This window comes from Geotrypetes seraphini, chromosome 1 (assembly GCF_902459505.1).
Source record: "Geotrypetes seraphini chromosome 1, aGeoSer1.1, whole genome shotgun sequence".
Classification (NCBI taxonomy): Eukaryota; Metazoa; Chordata; class Amphibia; order Gymnophiona; family Dermophiidae; genus Geotrypetes; species Geotrypetes seraphini.
The window spans coordinates 223,082,938-223,106,720 of record NC_047084.1 but is presented as its reverse complement, the minus strand read 5'-3'; the positions used below and the strand labels follow the sequence as shown (position 1 = coordinate 223,106,720).

Below are 23,783 nucleotides of genomic sequence, written 5' to 3'. Positions count from 1 at the left end.
CTGAACCCATGGGTCATAGGTTCAAGACTGATAGATATTAACACTAGAAAACACCCTGAAAGAAGACATTTTTACAGTGGTCCAAAGATGCAATGGATAACGCATCTGACTATGGATCAGAAGATTCTAGGTTCAATTTCTGGATGGCTCATACTCCCAAGGCTACCTTTAAGTTTCATAAAAACATGGGCCGAGTGGCCCATCCAGTCTGCCCATTCACAGCATCCACTATCTCCCCCTCTCCCTAAGAGATCCCATGTATCTATCCCATGCATTCTTTTTTTTTTTTATAATTCTTTATTCATTTTTGCATCTTACAACAAGTGATTTAAACATAATATAAAAAATTTCCACATATCACTTGTATTTACAATCAAATATTCTTATATGATAAATTAAATACCCCCTTTTTTATTATCAATCCTATTCCAAATGATATACATTCCCCAACCCACCCCCACATACATACTACCCATGTGCTATGATATCTGATCATTAGAATAAATTGTCAATGGTCCCCATATTTTTTTAAAATTATGAATATTCCCTTGTTGTAACGCTATCATCTTTTCCATCTTATATATGTGACAAACTGAATTCCACCAAAATGTATAGTTTAATTTAGTATAATCTTTCCAATTTTGAGTAATTTGTTGCATGGCGACCCCTTGTCAATATTAATAACTTGTTATTATTTGCAGAAATCGGGCTCTGAGTTCTCATGCTGTACCAAATAATATAGTGTCATACGAGAGTCCTACACGATTTTCTAATAATTTGGGGCCAAATTAGTTTCCAAAAAGCATTTACACAAGGACAAAAAAAAATCAAATGATCTAACGTCCCAACTTCTAATCTACAATGCCAGCATCCATTGGATCTAGCGCTATCTAACTTTTGTAAACGTGTAGGGGGTCCATAAAACTCGATGTAACAAAAACATCCACGTTTGACTCATAGATGCTGACCTTGTAGACCTTAATCTCCAGGACCAAAATCGTGGCCATTGAGATGCAGAAATTGTCTGTCCAATCTCAATACTCCAAATATCCCTAAATCCAGTTTTCTTTTTTTTATTTAAAAATCCATATAATAATTTATACCATTTTGCGGCTTGGTGTCCCAAAAAATCTGCCTGAAAGCAGAGGACCTGCAAGCTATATTGAGTGTTAAGACCCTTCCATTCAGAGAACCCTACCTGAATAGCCTGCTTCAATTGCAACCATTTAAAATATTGTGTTTTATTTAGGCCAAATTTATGTTGCAATTGTGAAAAACTAAGCAGTGATCCATCTGAAATAACATCATTCAATGTCCGTATACCTGCAATTATCCACTGCTTCCAGACGATCTTAAATCCGCCAATCCTGATCCTGGAGTTAACCCAAATGGATTTATTTAATGATTTTGCAATTGGATCTGGTGACAAATTACTAATATACCTTAAGGTCTTCCAAGTATCAAGTAAAATTCTATTATCTTTGTATTTCCTAGGCAATTTTATACTAATTACATGCTCTAAATATAATGGGAACAGGAGCCGCCATTCTAAATATAACCAATCAGGTACATTCTCCATGAGATCTGGGAGGATCTAATACATACCCTGTCTTAGAATATAGGCTTGAAGGTACCTATAAAAATTTGGAAAATTTACCCCTCCCTCCACAATTGGTCTTTGTAATGATGCTAAAGCAATTCTGGGTCTTTTCCCAAACCAAACAAATTTTGTAAGAACATTGTTTAACTTTTTATAAAATGACCCCTGAAAAAAAATATTGGTATCATACTCATTTGATAACAAACCACAGGCAATATCATCATTTTAATTGTTTGAACTCTTCCCCACCAAGAGAGATGTAAAGGATTCCATTGCTCACACATTTCTGTTATCTTTCTTAATAAAAGTTTTTCATTTTCTTTCACTGTGTCCTCAATTGTATTTTTGATAATAATACCTAAGTATTTTAAACCTTCATCTTTCCATATAAATGAATATGAATCAAATAATCCTTTGGTACAATGAACATTAACTGGAAGAACTTCAGATTTACTCCAATTAATTTTATATCCAGAAAATTTTCCAAACTTCTCTAAAAGATTAAGTAAACATGGAACAGTATTCCCCGGTTCTCTTAAATATAGTAAAATATCATCTGCATATGCAGAAAGTTTAAATTCCCAGTTAGAGTATGGGATTCCCTTTATCCCCTTAGTTTGATTAATTGCAATTAATAAGGGTTCAAGAACAACATCAAAAAGTAAGGGGGACAAAGGACATCCTTGAATGCAGAGACAGTCTTTGTCTTGTAGTCACCACCAGAGCCTCAAAGCAGGTTACAACAGTGCCCCTAGTGGCTACAGCAAAAATCAATCCTAGTGTGTGACTCAGAATGGAGTCAAACCTATAGGGACTGCAATACTTTATACAAAAAAACTACCAAACCACAAAACTTCAGGTGAAACAAGTCTCAAAGTAAATTTAATGGTCAGAATGTGCCCAGCAAAAGAAAACAAAAAGCAATTCCAAAAGAAAAACTTCAGGGGAAAATCCTGGGTAGCTCTCACCCAAACAGTTTCTTTTCCACAATGTTCCTTCCCCTAGCCTGTACACTGCAGGTCTCAGGTAAGTCAAGCTCCTTAGCTGTAACAGTCCCAATGTTCAAACAGCCCAAATAAGCCTCCAGCTATCACAGCACTGCTGGGGCCAGGAGAAGTGCCTCAAGTTTGCGTTCAAAAAAGCACAAAAACAGCTTTCAAAATCCCTCCCAGATCATGACAAACTTCTCCAACTAAAGGCACTCCCAGCTTCCTACAAGCACGGGCTGAGAATAAAACAGAAAACAAAAATCCACAATTCCGGCATTCCATGACAAAGGCAATCCAAAACATCCTCAGTAAAATAGGAAAAACAAAAACTCACAGTTCTCCAAACAATCACAGCTCTCCAGTCAGTCCTTGCAAATGGTTGCCTTATGCCACTTGCCGCTCCACAACACTCGTTGGCCTGTGCTGCAAGTGGTGGTGTGGACCCAGCTTCTTCCACACTCAGATCTAAGGCATTAACCAGCTTGAGCCTGGAACTTTCCCATTGGGAAGAGACCCATTAGAGAATGACACGGTGGCTGTTACCCAAGGGTAACACGCCAAAATGGTGGGGGGGTGAGTGCTCACTATGGGTTAGGGATAAGGCCATCCACTGCCCCGTGAAGCGGTGAATGGCCTTGTCCCCGCAGTTAAGGGAAGGAACGCACACGGCCCCCTCCCTCCTTCCTACCTACCCAAATATATCTATCTCCCTCCCTCGCCCTTACCTTTGCGGCGCGTTTTCAGATTGCATAACTTCTTCAAAGCTGTTGGACCCTGCGAGCAGTAGTGTGCGTCTGTGGGCGGAAGCTTCTCTGACGCAACTTCCGGTTTTGTCAGAGGAGAAGCTTCCACCCATAGATGCACACTATTGCTCGCAGGCTCCGACGGCTTTGAAGAAGTTCCCCAATCTTAAAAGGCCCTGCAAAAATAAGGGGGAAAGAGGGAGGGAGATAGATTCAGGTATGTAGGAAGGAGGGAGGGGGCCATGTGAGGGGTGCCAAAAGGCAGTGAGGTGGCAAGAGGGAAGGGTGGTGGAGGAAATGAACAGAAGCTGAAAGGAAATGGGGAACAGATAGTGGGAGAAGACACTGAAGGGAAATGGGGAACAGAGAGTGAGAAGAAGACGCTCGAAGGGAAGAAGACAGAGATGCCAGACTATGGGGGGAGTGGAGAGAAGAAAATGGGTGCCAGACCAATTGGGGGGGGGGTGAAGGGAGAGGCACAATAACAGACTGGAGCAAATGAAAGACGCAGAGAGAAGACAGACAGTGGATGAAAGGAATTGAGAATGAGAAGATGAGGAAAGCAGAAACCAAACAACAAAGGTAGAAAAAAAATTATATTTATTTCTTTTCTTTGCTTTAGGATAAAGTAGTATATTAGTTGTGTTTATAAAAATTTATACACAAAGCCCTGCCAGATGAACATCTCTTTCTTTAATTCAGTAGCCAGAACTTTGATTTATAAGGAAGGAATAAGCTAAATATTGCAGTACTGAGGCTTGTATGGATGCTGCGGGGATAGTAGTCACGGGGACAGTGGCTGGGGGATTGGGACAGGGACGGTGGTCGTGGGAATGGGGTGGTGACAGGGACAAATTTTTTCTCTGTGTCATTCTCTAAGACCCATGTCTCCCCCTCTCCTCTCCTGCCAAGTGCAAACTACTGGCTTTTCATGAGGGGAGCCATGCCCTGCTCTGATTGAGCCTGCTCTCACCTGGATCTCTTTCTGGCTTCCCCGGTGGCCACTAGGACAACAATAGGGACCAAGGCAGGCACAGAGCCTGACTGGTCACAGTCTCCACCACCTCTACCGGGAGACTATTCCACGCATCTACCACCCTTTCTGTAAAAAAGTATTTCCTTAGATTACTCCTGACCTATCACCTTTTACCTTCATCCTATGTCCTCTCATTCTGGAGCTTTCTTTTAAATGAAAGAAATTTGCCTTATTCACATTTATGCCACATAGATATTTAAACATTTCTATCATAACTCCCCTCTCCCGTTTTTCCTCCACATATACATATTGAGATTTTTGAGTCTGTCCCCATATGCCTTATCATGGATACCACCAACCATTGGGTTTTTGCTAGGTACTAGTGACCTGGATTGACCACCGTAAGGACGGACAAATGGGCTTGATGGACCATTGGTCTGACCCAGTAAGGCTATTCTTATGTTCTTATTTTAGTTTATTCAAAACAAATACTTTAAAATCAGGCTATAAAGCAACTTCAATATAAATTAGGTACAAATAGTCTCACAGATGGTACATGCTCACAACAAGTTATTCATCCTGGACATCCAGAGACTTGTATTCCTCTTTGCATTTTTGTACAACAATTTGATTCATGGAACACTGGTTCTCTCCCTATGCTGTTTGCTTGTCTTGCATTTCTTAACATTAAATCTTAGATGCCAATTTTAGACCATTCTTCAAGCTTCACTAGGTCCTTCCTTAAATTATTCACACCATTAGGGGTACATAAAAATAGCCTTACTGGTTCATACCAATGGTCAATCTAGCCCAGTATTCTGTCTTCAAAGAGGCCAATCCAAGTACCTGCCAAAACCCAAGTAGTATCAGCATTCCATGCAGATTTTGGTATCATCCTTAAAGATACTAACAAAGAGGCAGATCTAGTCAAAAGGTTCTAAGAGTGGTAATTCAATGACAAAACCCCCTGTGAATGTCAACATGACTTCAGAATAAGATAATATAATAAATATTAGTGAAATTGGGTAACCTCAGTGCAGAGGATCAGCGAAGGGAGAATTTCTCCAGCGCTTCATGCAACAAGGCAGAGGCAACCATACCCCTGCCTACACACCATCATCTGGTACCTCATGTGTGCCTTAAATCAAAACGTGACTCAAACCACAGTGAAATAACTGGTAAAACACAGGTGAAAACAATCATTGAGACCACTCTGAGAACCCCCCAGCCAATTCCCCAAACAATGACAACGGACTTAGCTTCTAGTGGTCTTCAAAAGTCGTACAGCAGAAACAGGGGGAGAAGATGGTCAATACATCCCTGGACACAATTCCATGATGCAATCCTCCATCTGAACAATGTTAGGTTGGTTTTTTTTTAAGTATAGAACCTTTACTTTCAAATAAGCCTCTTCTACACCTTTCTTAATATTAAACCATACCATGCGGTGATCACTAGATGCTAGATGAACACCTACTGTAACATCAGAAACACTTTCCCCATTAATAAGTACTAAGTCCAGAATGGCCTCAATGGCCTCATCCCATGTGGATTCCATTACCAACTGCTAGAACAGTTCTCCCTACTTCTAAAAGACCCCACAATAAGAATACCCCAATCAACATCTGGCATTTTACAAATCACCTATCAGTAATATATTCTGAATGTCTACTATTAAATCTCTGTCCATTTCTATCTATGAAGGAGGCCTGTATATCACAACAATGTAAATACATTTTCCATTCACTCTTTTCAGATTGACCCACAGTGCTTCTTCCTTACCCTGCAGATCCTGTAATTGTGTGGCATTAATACAGTATAATCTTTAAAATATAATACCACTCCCCCTCCTTTTCTTCCTACCCCTGTCTTTCCTGAACAGATTGTAGCCTGTTATAACTATATTCCAGTCATGGTTCTCCGTGACATCTCTGTGATCGCCACTAAATCCAACTCGGCCTCTTCCATCACAACCTCTAGATCCAGAACCTTGTTTCCCATACTTCAGTCATTACTATATATTGCTTTCCAGACATTGCCCTCTTTTCCCATCTGTGTAGAGGTATTCAGTGAGTCATATACCTGAGGGGTTATACTTACCTGGGGCTTTAATCACCCTGCCCCAACAATTCTAGTGTAAAGCCCTCTTAGGTAGTTTAGCCAGTCTGCTGCTAAAGACACTTCTTCCCTTCTTTGATAGATGAACACATCCATACTCAGCAACCCTTGGAAAATTATCCCATGGTCCAGGAAGCTGAAATGCTCTCAATGACATCATCCATGCAGCCACGCATTCACCTCCAGGATGTGAGCTTCTCTGCCCTGGCCTTTACCCTTGACAGGAAGGATTGATGAGAATACCACCTATGCACCTGACTGCTTCATCTTCTCTCCCAGATAAATTTATGCTTGGGAAATGTATACAAAAGCTGTATTAGTTCCATGAATTCAGATGGAAAGCCAAATTGTTCAAGGGTGTAAAATAGATGGGGCCATTCAATTCTATCAAATGCCTTCTCCACATCAAGGTTACTACAATGGTGGAGAAAGGCGGATTTTTAGGGAGATGTAACACAAAGCAGAATAAACTGGTATTGTCAGCTCCCTGCTATCCTTTAAGAATGCTAGCCTAACAGTTAACACTTTAGCATAGATTTTATTATCTGTATTGAGGAGGGATATGGGATGATAGTTTGGCACTAACTTAGAGTTTCTCTGCAGTTTACGTATAACTACTACTGCAGCTGAAAGGAAACAGCAAATGTTTTTGAGATTTCCACTCATCACTTGGTAAAATGATAATAACTTTGGCTCAAACGTAATTGAGTACACTTGGAATAATTCAATCAGGAAACCATCTGGTTCAGATGCCTTGCCTATAGAAGGATCTAAATTGCTCAAGCATTTAATCAGTTTTGTACACGTATCACCATTCTTAGTTCAGATACAGTGAATTCTCTGTATGACTCACCAACTCTTCAAGTATTATCCTAAAAGGTGGCCAGTCATATTGGTTTCAGCGTAATAAGCAGTAGATTGTTTCAAATTACAATATTAGTCAACTGACTGAGCCTATGTTTATACTAGAACTTTAATAAGTGTATGCAAGAGCTGTCAATCCAAATACAGTAAAACCTCAGTTTATGAGCATAATTCATTCCGAACCCATGCTTGTAATCCAAAACACTCGTATATCAAAGTGAATTTCCCCATAAGAAATAATGGAAACTCAGATGATTCGTTCCACAACCTAAAAACTTTAATACAAAATACTGTATGTACTCGTATTGCAAGACTTTGCTCATTTAGAACAGTCACTACACTTCTGCAGCGTCAGAGAGAGAATAACCATCGACTCAGTTGTGATGTGTGTATACTGTATGTACTTGTATTGCAAGACATTGCTTGTATATCAAGTTAAAATTTAATAAAATCTTTTGCTTGTCTTGCAAAACACTTGCAAACCAAGTTACTTGCAATCCAAGGTTTTACTGTATAGCAAAGCTCATGCTCAAAGCTTCTTAATCTCTGAATCATTTTTAAATGCTACTCTCTACACTTATGTGCCATATAAGAATAAAGAATAAAGAATAATAATATAATGAAGTACTTCTCCTCTAAGGAATGCTTTATAGACTTCCTATTTAGACACAACAAGTCCGCTGTTTCATTTCTGGGGGGAAAAAGTATTTTGTAATAACATCAATGTGCCCCTGGAACTGGTTATCTTGCAACAAATGGGCAATGAATCTCCACATGAGAGGATTATCTTATTTATGGGCCAGTTAAAGGTACAAGAAACAACCACATGATCTGAAATAAGAAAATTATGTAATTCAAGAAGAGAAATATCTTTAAATTGTGACTCATCAATGTTTGGAGCATAAATATTAAGCAGTATTAGGCACTCCACTCTCAAACTAAAAGTGAGTTGTAACTCAAAGATCCACTGCTGGTTGAGTCTTGTACTTTATCTTGACATTATTATGCCTTAGACTATTTTTCATTATGGTTGTTGACCAATTATTGAGTTTATAGCACATTATAGTTTCATATACTAGTTTTATGGATATATAATTTTGTATCATAATTTTTAGTCACATTAAAGATTTTTTTATGTATTTGTATAGTTGGACATTGGTCATGTGAGCTGGAAATATATTATATAAGGTGCACTGAATTTCAAGATAGGTTGATTTACTACAACACTGTGCTTTGTTGGAGGAGACTGCTGCTGAGTTTTTACCCAGTCTTATTTTGTTGCCATTTTGACTACACTAGCAGATGGATTTTATATATTAAATTATCCATTTTTGCTTTTAGAATGATCTTGGCTTCTACAATTCTTATTTAAGGTGATTTTGGTGAATGATTCCTTAACCTCTTATTGGGTATGTTTGAATTTATCTTCTTTTTGCCATTTGCAACCTAGTCATTAAGGGGGCAATTTAATATAAGCTCATGCCTAGAATTATATGCAATTTAGGCACATTAAAGATGCTTTTAATTCCTGGTGGGAATTCATCAAGCAGCATTAAGGCTTAATGCACCTTTAACGTGCATTTTAACCCCCCCCCCTTTTTACATTAAATCTCCATGGGCATTGGAACAATTACTGCAGCAGCAGCCGCCACCATGATTTTGTAAAAGAAGCCTATGTTAGTGTTTAATGTGCATTAAACCCTAACATTACACTATGACGTCCCCCCTTAGTCCTATTAGGAGTATTAGGGATATTTTCAAAAAACTAAGATGTCCAAGAAACAGCATAAATCGGCACTTGGACGTCCTAATTAGAGAATGACACGGGGAAAAATTATGTCCCCGTCACCGCCCCATCCCCAGACCACCATCCTCTGCACCGCCCCGTCCCCGGTGTCACTTTCACCGCCCCGTCCCTGTCTCTGCCATCCCCTTCACCGCCCCGTTGTCTCTTTCACCACCCCGGCCACATCCCCATCTTCAGCGTCTTCTCCTCTCCATCCCCCCACCCTCAGCACCCTTCACGTGGTCCATCAGCTCCCTCCCACCAGCCAGCCGTGCATTTCCCTCCCTCCCTTCTTTTCCCTTACCTTTTCTTGTTAAAATGTGCGTTTTCTATAAGGCTAGGAGCTGTATTACAGCCGGAGCCTTGAATTTGCATTGGGTTGCCGGCTAGAAAAGTCTCCTCCAATGCAACCGGAAACAGGAAGTTGCGTCAGAGGAGACTTTTTCCAGTGTGCAATGCGACTTGACTTCAAGGCTCCGGCTGTAATACAGCTCCTAGCCTTATAGAAAACGTGCGTTTTAACAAGAAAAGGTAAGGGAAAAGAAGGGAGGGACGGAGATGCATGGGTCGGCCGGCCGGCGGCAGAGAGTGGGCTGCCGCTCGTTCACCGCGCGTTCCAGATGGTTCACCGCCCCGTGCTACCATTCACCGCCCCACGGGGCAGTGAATTGCTTTGTCCCCAAACTTGCGGTGACCATTTTTTTTGGTCACCGTTTTGGCGGGTTACCTGCGGCTAAACGCGGCTAGCCGCGGGTAACCGCCAACATGTCATTCTCTAGTCCTAATCACCAGGGCTCCAACCTACCTCCCTTCCCACTTTGAATTTTTCAATTCAAATAAGAATACACGAAACACTTACTGGTTTATGTTTCCATCGGTAAAAGCATGTCATTATAAGAAATTCTTAGGAAAAACTTTTGCATTTCAGGCTAGTACAATGAATTCATGTTGAAATATGCTTATTCCCCAAGCTCAGTCTTATTATTTATTTAGAAAAATTCTTAAAATTTATCTGTTTGGTAAATATGTAACTTAATTGCCATTTTGTATTTTCTGAGAAATTTTGATATGCTTATGTAAGTAATTCACTGTTTGTGCAGTTCTTTTTTGCTGTAAACCGCCTTGAACTAATGGTTTGGCTGTATTATAAGAATAAATTATTAGTAGTAGTACTGATTTTCAAAACCATCTTTCTGGATATCTTGTGAGTCATTTTACCCACTGTGCATCTAGAACTTAAGGGGAAAGAATATTGGGGGCATGTTCCAGTTAGGCTTTGGCAGGCTTTGGTTGGGCTTAAACTTGGATGTCTTGCAATGATAAATCAAACTTTTCCCAAGATGTTCTGGATGGAACTTAAAAATCCGATTTAAAAGCATTTACGTGACAAAAAGGTACCTAAACTGACCAGATGACCACTGGAGGGATAAAATAATGAACCCCACACTCTCCCATTGGTCACTGACCCCCTCCCATCCCCCAAATCTGAATGAAACAGGACATATCTGTCTCTAGAATAGCAGCATCTGGTATGGAAAATCCTAGTAGAGCATCACAAAGGTGTCTTAAGTAGCCTTGTGAGTGGGCTAGTAAGACAGAGAGAGAAGCCCTTAAGCCACTCTTAACTATTACATTTATGGTGGAAAGTATGAGCCCACCAAAACCGTACTACACTGCCATGTAGGTGGCACCTGCAGCAATAAGGGCTTTTGGGGTGGTAGACAGGTGGGTATAGTAGGTTTTGAAAACATTTTGGTGGGCTCAGCATAAATTATAAGGGGGGTTAAAGTGAAATGTACACCTGGAACCCTTTATGTAAAAGTTCATAGCAGTACTGTCTAAGGTGCCCTACTGCTCTGTTGGAATGTCTGTGTGGCCAGTCCATTACAATGCTGGCCCCTCCCACATCCAAGTGGTCTGGATTTAGATGTCTAGCAGTTTTGCCGGTTTCAAAAATAGCTATTTGTCCACTTCCTACTTTGGATGTCTTGCAGAAAACAACTAAAGTTGGACTTAGCCTCACTTCAGTTATTGGGAAAATAATGGAAACATTGTTGAAAGAAAGGATAGTGAAAGTCTTAGAATCTAATGGATTACAAGATCTGAGGCATGGGTTTACTAAAGGTAAATCTAATTGAATTCTTTGACTGGGCAACCAGAGAATTGGATCAAGGACATGTACTAGATGTAATTTATTTAGACTTCAGCAAAGCCTTAGACATGGTTCTTAATAGGAGGCTCTTAAATAAACTCCAAGGGCTGAAGTTAGGGCAGAAAGTGGTGAACTGAATTAGAAACTGGTGGGCGGACAGATGCCAGAGGGTAGTGGTTAATGGAATTTGCTCAGAGGAGGGAAAGGTGAGTAGTGTAGTGCCTCAAGAATCTGTGCTAAGTCTGATTCTATTCAATATATTTGTGATCAAAATTGCTGAAGGGTTAGAAGGTAAGGTTAACCCTTTTGCGGTTGATACCACGATTTGTAACAGAATGGACACTCCAGAGGGAATGGAAAACATGAAAAAGGATCTACAAAAGTTAGAAGAATGGTCTAACGTCTGGCAACTAAAATTCAATGCGAAGAAGTACAGAGTGATGCATTTGGGGGATAGAAATCTGAGGGAACCATATCTGCTAGGGGATGAGAGGCTGATAAGCACAGATGGAGAGAGGGATCTTGGGATGATTGTATCTGAGGGCCTAAAGGCCTTCCATGGTTTCCAGTATCACCTATATGCTGATGACTCCCAGATTTTGTGACAAACCAAGCACCCGTGCTGGATTTGCACCTAGAACTGCCAAGAAGATCCTGTGCAGAAGAGCTGACCAAATCAGCTCTGCTGAGCAACTTGAGTCTGACCTCCCTTGTCCATGTTATAAAAGCAGTGGTGATCTGGATCAGGAGGAGGCAGAATCACAGCATTTGCACCCTGTCAGTACATCAGCTAGGGCAGCTAAAGCCAAGGTATCTGTGCCTATGAGATTAAGGCAGAACTAACAGGGGAAGCTGGAGATTACTCAGCCTGCTGTGAAACCAAAGCCCATCCCCCTCTACAGGCTGAAAGGGAGTGGCTTTGGTCTGGTTAAAGGCATTCCTCAGATAAGTCACTCTTAGCATTACCCTTCTCCTCCTCTGCCAATTCCAGACTTTTTTCCTTTCATCTAGTTGCCCCCTATGCCTGGAATAAATTACCTGAATTTGTCCATAAAGCCTCTTCCATTCCCTTGTTTAAAAGTAGATTGAAAACCCACCTTTTTGATATAGCTTTCAATCCTTAACACTATACTTCTCTGCCCTCCAATCCAGCCCGCTGATTAACTGTTCCTCTTAACTGTATCCATGACATCTTGTTTGTCTGTCTTGCCTGTTTAAATTGTAAGCTCTTTCAAGCAGGGACTGTTTTCTTACTCTTTGTGACTCTGTGCAGCGCTGCATGCCTCTGGTAGCGCTATAGAAATATTTAATAGTAGTAGTAGTAAAGGCATCTAAACAGTGTGATAAGGTGGTGGTTGTAGCCAGAAGGATGCTATGCTATATAGAAAGAGGAATAACCAGCAGAAGAAAGGAGGTGTTGATGCCCCTATATAGATCATTGGTAAGACCACACTTGGCATATTGTGTTCAGTTTTGAAGGCCATATCTGGTGAAGGATATAAAAAGACTTGAAGCGGTCCAGAGGAGGGCAATGAAAATGATAAGGGGTTTGAACCAAAAGAAGTATAAGAAGAGACTGGAAGACCTAAATATGTATATTCTGGAGGAGAGGAGGGCAGGGGAGATATGATACAGACATTTAAATACTTGAAAGGTATTAATATAGATTCAAATCTTTTCCAGAGAAGGGAAAATAGTAAAACTAGAGGGTATACATGGAGGTTAGAAATATTAGAAAATTATTTTTCACAGAGAGGGTGGTAGGTGCCTGGAATGCCCTCCCAAGGGAAGTGGTGGAGAGGAAAACGGTGATGGAATTCAAAAAAGCGTGGGACAAACAAAGAGGATCTCTAATTAGAAAATGAATGTTAAAATTAAAGAACTAAAGCTGGTACTGGACAGACGTGCACGGTGATTCAGTGTAGGATGGGCTGGGGAGGGCATCAATGAGAACTTCAGTAACTTGGAATATGAGGACGTTACTGGCCAGACTTTACGGTAGGTATCCATCACACAATGGGATAGTTAGATAGGCTGGAGTGAGCTGCCTTGGACTGCAACTCCAGGAGTTAGAACCTAGGACAGTACCGGGTGGACTTTATAGTTTATGGCCCAGAAAAATCAAAGAAAAGAGACAAGTTAATTTAATCATGTATTTTTAATGAGTACAAATAATGGGCAGATTGGATGGACCATTCAGATCTTTATCTGCCATTATTTATTATGTTACTATGCCCTTCCACGTGTTATAGTGCATAATTCCAAGGTGGGTGGATACATGGGAAGTGCATGGGTGGGCTATGGGCATGATACTTGCATCATGTGGAGGGGCATAATCAAAAGAAACGTCTAAGTCTGATTTGCATGTAGAGTGCAAGTCGCTCAAAAGTAGCAGCGGCAAAATGTCCATTCTCAAAAAGTACGTCCAAAATGGGTCGTTGTTTTTTAAATTGTCTACCGGTACATCCAGGCATTTAATTGCCCAGACCACCACTAGGTCTATCTTTATACCGTATTCTCAACAAAAAATTTGTCCAAGTCCCAAATGCCCAGAACAAGACCTTTTAAAAGTGGGATGCCCAGTCCTTCCTGCCAGAACCCCTGAAGCCGGCCCCTCTACCCCGAATGTCTACGGCAGTAGGAGTGCCCAATTTCTCCTATCACCACCTCGCCAAGATATCCAGAAGGGAGACGGCAGAAGGGATGCCCAGTACCTCCTGCTGGTATCCCACACCCCCATAAGATTATTGGCAGGAAGGATGCCCAGTCCCTCCTGCCACTATCCCTGCACACCGAAGGGCATGCTCCCCAACCCCCCCCCCAAGCCCACCTGGACCCCACATTACCTTTTTTAAGTTGGATGGCTGGAGGGATGCACATGGGTGGTGCGGGCAGTCTCAAAGCTTTCTAAAGCTTAAAGTGACAGCACATTTTAGCACTGTCTGTACCGGGCTCCATGGATGACGTCAGCCATCTGTGAGAATATGCTGCCTGCTTGTCCTAGGATAACAGTATAGCCATCCCTATTGATTTTAGTTTCACTCCCGATGATCATAATAGCACATTAAATAAAATGATTTCATGTAGCATTTTCCGAAGATAGCTGTAGATTCAGCATGCAAAAGTGCATATTTTTGTTACTAGTAGTATGTAAAGTTTGAAAAAATAAAAATCTACCCTTAAAATTGACACGCCCTAGATGAGTTATGAGTTATATCAATCTCCTCACCCTGTTTAGTTGGTGACCTCAGGTAAACATTGTGCCTGCATTCATATTTACATGGTCATCTCTTTGGGGAAGGTGCATGATAGCTCAATGATTTATAACATAATGCACTATGGGCCCCTTTTACAAAGTCCTTAAGAACTGAATGGGCTGCGTTGCATTTGCTGCCCAGGAATTGCTACTATGGCTTTGTAAAAAGGATCCTATGTGTGCTGATCACAAATATTATTTCATATTCCATTATTCTTCTGTTCCACGATTACAACAGCAACTATCTGCTTGTAGTTATTCATATCTAGTGAGGAAAAACATTTTTAGAATTTTAATGGCACAAACTTGTTCTAAATTTGCTCTGTTATCTAAGCTGGCTAATCCAATAACTCCCAAAAATGCCTACATATTTTAGGGCTGGTACAAAACACATATGAAAATCAATCATATTCATTCCAAGCTACTGACTCTTATCGTAATTTCTGCTTACGTAAGAGAAGATCTGCTGAGCTATTTACCTTTCTAATGGGTCCATTTACTAAGGTGCGTTAATATGCTAATAATTAGCGCAAGCTAAATACCACATAGCCCATTCTGTACCCATGGACTGCATGGCATTTACTTCTTAGCATTTTTTTGCTACTTCAGCTTGTCTGCGGTGTTCTTTGCTCACATGTTTAAAGACAATAGACTGTTTTCAGTCCAATTCTTTATATGTGAGGTTGCAAACCATTTGACCCCTGAGGAAGGCGTGTTTGCCGAAACACGGACCATGTAGGGTCTGGTTGGATTTTTATCACAGTATTTTTTATCATTGTACTTTTTTAATTGAATTTTCATGCAAATGAGGTTGGTAGAAAGTAGCAAAGACTCGCTAAATTTGCATGTGCCCATCGCTGGTTACAGTGATAGGCACATGTGCAGAATAAATGACCCCTCCCCCAACAGCGGGAGAGATACCCGATGTCTCCCACTGCCATACAATACCCCCCTCAACTCCTCTCGGCAGAGGGAGAACTGCCCAATCTCTCCCGCCCAACCGACATCCCCAACTTCCCTTGGCCACAGGTGAGTTGTCCACACTCTCCCGCTGCCTTGCAACTCCCTCCGTGCCTCTAAACCCCCCCCCCCACCTTACCTTATATGCAAATGGCTGGCCAGAGGGATGCCTATTTCCTCCAGCCAGCTGACCCGCCTCTTCAAAATCGCAGGTCTTCCCCTCCCCAGTGCATCCTTAGGGGCCTGAGGCTCCGATTGGCCCAGGCTGTCTAAGGTGGGTGGGGGGTGTCATTTGGGCAGGAGAGATTGGGCATCTCTCTGCTGCTGACAGGAGTTGTGGGGGAGGAGGAGGGGGGTTTGGCAGCGAGAGACATTGGGTATCTGTCCCGCTGCCAGGAGGGGAGGGGGGTGTCAGTTGGCGGCAGGAGAGACAGCATCTCTCCCACTGCCAAAGGGGGCTATAATGCAATCAAAACACACGCCACAAGATGCACTTTTTAACAGTGCTGTCACTGTACCGGCTGATTATAGTCACCAAAAGCAGACATTGCTCTTTCAAGAATCCACCGGAGTGCTCATTTCAATACTGAAGAGCCCATTTGCATGGCAGTGTCAGAGACTGCTAGAAAGCTCGCTAAAGACCGAGATAAGCCGTTTTGATAATCCACTGCTAAAATGAGTGCTGGCTAAACCGTCAGAAACCAGTTTAGCGACTGCATTAAAGTTTTGAGAATTTGGGCCTGAGAGAGGGCAAAGCAGAACAAAGACTGACATGAACTTCAAAAGGCACTAAAGAGCAAAACTATAAACACTCGTATGAACAACATCTCCCTCTGGCAGTCATATTTTCTTTATTCTTCTCTATCCCTGGATCCCTCTATCCCTAGTTTTCAACACTTCTGCTCAGTTCTTCCTTAATCTCTCCATGAACCACCCATCTACCCTTTGCTAGGTTGCTCTCTATCATCTCCAGCTGTCTGGCACTCTTGTCTTTTCTCAGAAAACCTGTATCCTTTCTTGTTAACTGAATCATCTACTCCCTCCAAAGCCGTCTTTCCCCTCCCTTCTTCCTCACCCTCTACCTTCCATCCATCTTCCTCTTCTCTTTTAATTTCCAAGTCTCTCTCACCATCCAATCTCCCCTTTCTTCCAAGCCATCCTTATTCATGAACTTGTTACTCTCCAAGAAATTGGACACAGCAGTTTAACACATCTAACATCCTCTTACCGCTGGTTCCTCTTCCTCCACTCCCCACCCCCAGATGAGCTCTTTGAGTCATGTTGGGCCACTGGCTCTGCTCTTGTCCTGCTCACAGGAGGAACAGTAATTGTTCTTTGGCCCATGAGATAGGTCAGTAAGCAAGGAAATCCCAGCTCTTCCACCCTGCAGCCATTGTGGAAAAGGGAGGGTAACAGGAGCAATCATTTTTCTTCAGTCTCAAGGGCATATAGAGGGCAGAGAGGCTTTACTTCTGTGGCTTTAGAAGGGAGCTGTGGTGCCCTATGCCTATTCCTTTTTTCACCCGCTAACCCCCCCCCTATCTTCCCATATTTAAGCATGACTGCTTATGTCATGCAATAGTAAGCACGAATGCACACATGTAAATATGACACTTGAACATCAAAAATTGTGTTCTGTAAGTTATGTGTGTAATGAGAGCCCCACTTATTCCCTACCCATACTCTTTCCATGTGTATGCCCTCCCCAACCCCTTGCATTTACGCGCTAAATGAGTGGTATATGTAATGTAATGTAATGTAATTTATTTCTTATATACCGCTACATCCGTTAAGTTCTAAGCGGTTTACAGAAATTATACATTAGAATTATAAGAAAGAAAGGTACTTAGAAATTCCCTTACTGTCCCGAAGGCTCACAATCTAACTAAAGTACCTAGAGAGTAATAAAGAAGTGAAAAGTAGAGATAGAGGAAAAATAATCAAGTAAACATTCTAACAAGACTGTTTTGAACTGAGTACTTTGGAAGGTAGAAGAGTGGAGAGAAAGGAATAGATGCAGAAGGAGGAACCGTTAGACAAAAGAATTCTGGTGAATTTTAAATGATAGAAACAGAACAAAACAGAAACAAGTGGAAAAACAATGAATAAGATTAAAAATAATTCAAAAACTGGAAAAAAATAAAACATTATTTTCAATCCACTGTTTAGATGGAAATTTGGGGGAGAGTGTGGTACAGTGGTTAACGCTAAAGCCTCAGCACCCTGAGGTTGTGGGCTCAAACCCACGCTGCTCCTTGTGACCCTGGGCAAGACACATAATCCCCCCATTAGCCCAGGTACATTAGATAAGACTGTGAGCCCACTGGGGCAGATAGGGAAAAATGCTTGAGTATCTGAATAAATTAATGTTAACTGTTCTGAGCTCCCCTGGGAGAACAGTATAGAAAATTGAATTAATTAATTAATTAAGTGCCAGTGGTCTAAAATTTTAGAATGCAAATGGTACTTACCGTATTTTTCGCTCTACAAGACACACTTTTTTCCCCAAAAAATTGGTTGGAAATAGGGGTGCATCTTATAGAGTGAATACTTGCCCCGCCCCGACTTTAATTCCTTCGGCGGTCCAGCGCTGTAGGGCAGTAGCTTTCAGCCTCCTGCCCTTTCCTCCAGCCGACTCCCTCTATATAGACACCGCTGTCTACAAGTTTATCCTCAGTGCCGCTCTATGCCGGCATGGACGAAGAGTTGCTGAAGCATGTCTCTTCAGCTCCCTGATTTCAGCACCGGCGGGGGAAGGCAGCATAAAAAAAGTTTTCAGCTCCGGTGGCACTGTAAAAAAAGGAGAAGGACCTCTGATGGTGCACTGCCACTGCCCTGCTTGAAATGTGTGGACTCTTGAGTTCCGCCGACATCAGAACTGGGAAAGAGCCAGCGAAGCAGCAACATGTCTCTTCAGGGCCATTCTTCTGGCTGACTCCCTCCTGCCCTATCCTCCAGCTGACTCCCGTGGAGCAGGACAAGGCAGGAAGCAAAACGCTCACACCTGCCTTCTGCACCGCTTTGACTCTGATGCAGTGTCAGAGTCAAAGTGGTGCAGAAGTCAGGTGCGAGTGTTTTGCTTCCTGCCTTGTCCTGCGTTGCAGGAGTCAGCTGGAGGAAAGGGAAGGAGGGAGTCAGCTGGAGGAAGGGCCCTGCCGCTCGGGAGTCAACTGGAGGAAAGGGCAGGAGGCTGAAAGCTCCTACCCTACAGCCCTGGACTGCGGGAGGAATTGAGGTAAAGGAGGGGCACTGCCTGCCTATCTCAGTGTTGGGGCCCTGTGGGGGGGACCCTGCAGGGGGGCCCTGCCTGCCACTTGACCTGCCTGCATATCACCAGGCCACTAGGCCTGCCTATCACCAGGCCACTAGGCCTGCCTATCACCAGGCCATTAGGCCTGCCTGCCTGTCACCAGGCCACTAGGCCTGCCTGCCTGTCTGTCACCAGGCCACTAGGCCTACCTGCCTACCTGATACTAAGCCTGCCTGCCCTGTCCCTGCCTGACCTGTGCCCTATCCTGGCCAGCCCTGTGCCCTGCCCCAGCTTGCCCTGTCCCGGTCTGCCCTGTGCCCTGTCCCAGCCTGCCCTGTCCTGGCCTACCACTAGACTACCAGAGGGGGGACAGGGTACAGAGTCTGGCAGGAAGGGGGGGACAGGGTGCAGAGCCTGGCAAGGAGTGTGGGGTTGGGTGCAAAGCCTGGCAGGGAGAATTTGGTTCAGAATGGGGTTTTTCTTGTTTTCCTTCTCTAAATCTAGGGCGCGTCTTATGGTCAGGTGCGTCTTATGGTGCTAAAAATATGGTATATTTAGGTGTTAGAATTATAGACTAAGGGGGTATCATTTATCTCTCCGAAAGTATGACCTGTGGTGCCAGAGCTACCGGTATGTTGTTCTCAAAATCTTTCATGAACAAAGTGGGAGTTTGTGCACAGGCATACAACTGGAAAGAATGCTTGGGATATCAGTCCCACATTTTGGAATAAAAAAATGCAGCACTTTGTACAATAACTCTCCTATACTGGCACGAGTGTCTGGCTTTAAAAGGGGGACACTTTAAAAAGCAAGGAAACATCATTTTCTTACCATAATGGAGAACAATGAAAGGTGTCAACATGCAAAGTAAATTCTCATTTAATAACATTCATAGCCATGTTAGCATAGTGGCCTTTGTAGCAAGAGACAGATGAGTAGTCCAACAAAAAAACTCTCAGCTTGTTTACAGTTTCTATATAACTACATACAGTACTTTAAACAGTAGACAAATGTTGTGCAGACTGAAGAGCTTTTCAGTTTTCTCACAAAGCTTTCAATCATCCACAGATTCAGGTGTATGAGCCTAAAAGCCTTCTGGATCCTGGCAAAGTATTAAGTTGTTATTTTGCTTCCTTATTTTTAGCATCCAGAATTAGTGCAATCAGAAAGTTGTGAAACAGAAACCGAGAGGAAGGTTATTCAAGAGAGGTCTGCAACCTGTACACAACCTTTATTCTCTAGCCTTTCATTCCCCCTTCCCCACCTCCTTCCATTTTAACAACAAAAAAGCTACTTATTTTCATTTTGGAAACCTACTGATGATCACAAGGTGAACTCACAACCCAAATTCATGATAATCTAAAATACTAAGGTCATCTGTGTTGAGAAAGAATCCAATTCCAGTTTCCAGCAGATAAAAATGTTGAAAACTCAAGCTGTTGAGTTTGCAGTTCATAAGACGTTGTTGCGCTTCGCCGAGTTTACTGTGTCACCAAACCCTCCCAGCCTCAGCTATACAAAGCCTGCATTGTCAGCAGCAGGATACCGAGAAGATGTACATGATCTTGGCAGGGTCTAGGTGTACCCAGAACCATGTTATTTAATTTAATTTAAATTTGCTAAAAATCAAATTTGTTCTCAAAAGATGAAAGCAGTGACCTCACCACACTACTTTTATGCCTCAACTAATGTATTTAAAAGCATCAGATTTATACGTATAAAATGAAGTACCGCACTAGTGCTTGGTAAGAGAGTAAGTAGAAAGACAACCTCTGACAATCAGCATGGAGATAATAGTAGATTAGGATAATGTTCCCATAGTAAAATGCCCATTGAGGTTAAAAAAAAAAAAAAAATGTTAAGAATCTATGATAGGGCCCTGCCCCGGACAATGACTTCTTATGCACAACCAACTAAAAACACTGTTACCATCACTTGGATTCTTCCAACATAAAGGCAGAACCAACCCCAGGCTTTTCCCTGTTTTCAAAAAACAGTGATGTTTTAATGACAGAGAAATCTTCAGCTACATATTTATTCAATTTTCTATACTGTTCTCCCAAGGGAACTCAGAACAGTTTACATGAATTTATTCAAGTATTTTTTCCTGTCTGTCGTGGTGGGCTAACAATCTATCTAATGTACCTGAGGCAATGGGGGATTAGATCACTTGCCCAGGGTCACAGGCAGGAGCATGGGCTTGAACCCACAACCTCAGGGTGGTGAGACTGTAGCTTTAACCACAAGGTGTTCCACAGGCAGAGCTGGATTAAAGAATAGACAAACTAGGCACATGACTTGGGCCCAGAAGTTTAGGGGAGGTTTCCGGTGCAGAAGCTGTATTGGGATCCAACCAATGGGGAGGCTTCTAGTCAGGAAGAGGGGCTGAGCCCTGTATGGGGTCTTGGATAAGGTTACCAGACATCTGGATTTCCTTGGACAGCTTTCCAAAACCCAGCACTTTGTCTGGGTTTTGAAAAGCTTCCCCCAAAATTGTGTCGGGCAAAAGGGCATCCGCGCATATGTGGATGTCCTCCTGCTCGACAAGAGCAGGCAGTGGGGGGCAGGATTGGGGCAATACTTGACAGCTCTCCTTCAGCCTTTTTGGACCACTGTACTAGGAGATGGAGAGAACGGGACAGGGAGCTATAAACTGACAAGAGTGGAGAGAGGGAGAGGGGATTATGGAAGTGGTGAGCCTTGTGGAAGAGGTCAAAAGGAGGATGAAAAGATGATAAGTGAGAGACCAGTAAGTACAGTGGTAGAATGTGGAGTAGACAGAAAGAAATAGGAGTCAAGGAAAGAAGTGAGATGGGAAATGGGAGAGCTAGGGACTGAGAGGCGATGGAAAATAGATAGCTGTAAATTTAAAAAGAAAAAGGATGAGTAAGAGGCAAATATTTGAGTGGACAGAGGATGAAACTGATAGGGAAAAATCAATTTTTTGGAGACAGGCATAGTGAGGGAATGTAGCAAGAGAGAAGGGGAGAAAAAATGGACAGCAGACACTGTAAAGAGAATTAGTAGAAGGCAGACAAAAAGCAGAAAGAGAAACTGGGGCCATGACGATGAAAAAACAAAATGACCAGACAACAAGGTAGAAAAACTGTTTTTATTTTGAATTTATTAATTGGAATATTTTAACTCTGGGATATGTGCATCACAAATATATTTGTAATGTATTAAGTGGCCAAGCCAACTGAAGACTTCCTCCTCTGGTCCAGCAACCAGAAGTCTCCAAGCTTTGCAGCTCATAGCACTATACTCAAGATGCCACTGTTTGAATTCTGAACCCAAGTTTAATTGTGAGTGAAAGTTTACATCAAAATTGGACTACCGTTTTCATGCATGGAAGCCAAGCCAGGGTTGGGGAGAAGAGAGGCAGCAGCAGCTACTGCAGCTACTGCTACCAGCTGCAGAACTTGGAAAGTTCTAGTCACTGGACCTGAGGAGGGGGAGGAGGTGGCAATCAGCTGGTGAGGCCTGGGGATCACCACCAGCTACAGTAGTGGTCTCAAACTCGCAGCCCGGGGGCCGCATGCGGCCCGCCAGGTACTATTTTGAGGCCGTTGGTATGTTTATCATAATCACAAAAGTAAAATAAAACAGTTTCTGGATCATATGTCTCTTTAGCTATAAATTATATTATTATTATTATTATTATTAAGACTTAGCCAAAAGGAAAGATTTATAAACTATAAAGAGATTCACCTCATACAAAATTGTAATTTCTCTAATAAGACATTAACTATTTTTTTCTGAGGCCCTCCAAGTACCTACACATCCAAAATGTGGCCTTGCAAAGGGTTTGAGTTTGAGACCACTGCCCTAGACTGTGTATGCCATAAGAAGTCATCCTATTAAATAGTTAACTAAAAAATGAGTTAACTAAAAAATGACATAAATTTTTTTTAATACGACTAAAAAAAAAAAAAAAAAAAATCCACTGAACAAAGGCACTTAACATTAAGGGATCCTTTTATCAAGCTGCGGTAGGGGTTTAACACGTGTAATACCGTGCATTAAACTGCCTGCTGTGCTAGCCGCTAACGCCTGCATTGAGCAGGCGTTAGTTTTTTAGCCAGCCGCGGAGGTTAGCGCGTGATAAAATGTCTGACACGCTAACTCCGCTAGCGCGGCTTGATAAAAGGATCCCTAAATAATTCAGATCTGTCCTGAGTGCCTTCCTAAGAGAGGTTCCAGTCTAACTGGATTCCTGTCTTGCTCAAGATTCATAGTAAGGGTGAAAGGCAGGACATCCTGCTCTACACTCCAGCTTGCCCTGCACATTTGCCTCTGTTTCCATTTCTGATTTGAGAAGAGATATATGAATACCTTGGATATTCAGTTGTAAATACAGATTTATTCCCATGTTGAAAGAGCAAAGAGCCATAATCTTCTCATGATAGGTTTTGGAAAAAGTTTTCAATTAGCAATAATCATCCTCAGATAAACCTCCATGACTATGTTATTGCCACTGCGCAAAGCTCTCGTTTTAGGTTATAACAAAATAACAATAACACCCTGATGCAAAAAAAAAAAAAAAAAAAGAAATTAATATAGGTGTGTATTGTATAAACATTGGAGAGTGCCACTATTCCTAGTACTCTCTCAACCCTATCCTGATTCTTTTATATCCTTTACTCTTTTTTTGCCTTTTCTGTGTTGACATTTACTAAATTATAAGAAGTGGAATATCTTGTTGTTTGGTTGGGGGAAGGGGGTGGGGAGAGGCGGGAGAATGCCCAAGCTCCAAACTTTCTGTTCAGAGGGAAGGGGGCAAAAATCTGCAGGCCTTGAGCACATGTGGATGCTCAAGGCCCTGCACTCAGGGCAGGATTAACCAACAGGCCAAGTAGGCACGTGCCTAGGGCCTGAAATGGTCAGAGGGGCCTGATGAAGGAGGGCATCAACATTGTTTTTTCCAAACGGCGATGGGCCCCTTCAGCATCGATCGGCAACACGAGACCCCCCCAATCAACAACGCGGGCCCCACCCCAATAGGCAACACAGCCCCCCCTCCCCCCCATTGACGGAAAGACAAGCAAGTAACGTGGGTAAGAAAGGCAACGGGAACTGTAATTGTGCA

At 42.3% G+C, this 23,783-nt stretch overlaps 1 protein-coding gene and 1 non-coding gene across 5 annotated transcripts in view; both read right to left on the bottom strand.

Moving 5' to 3' along the window:
* Positions 1 to 23,783, bottom strand: part of RBM47 (RNA binding motif protein 47) — a 329,047-nt gene that overhangs the window by 285,548 nt on the left and 19,716 nt on the right. The window lies entirely within an intron of this gene.
* Positions 23,047 to 23,183, bottom strand: LOC117352812. The gene has a single exon (XR_004537866.1). It is a non-coding gene; the product is annotated as a U4 spliceosomal RNA (small nuclear RNA).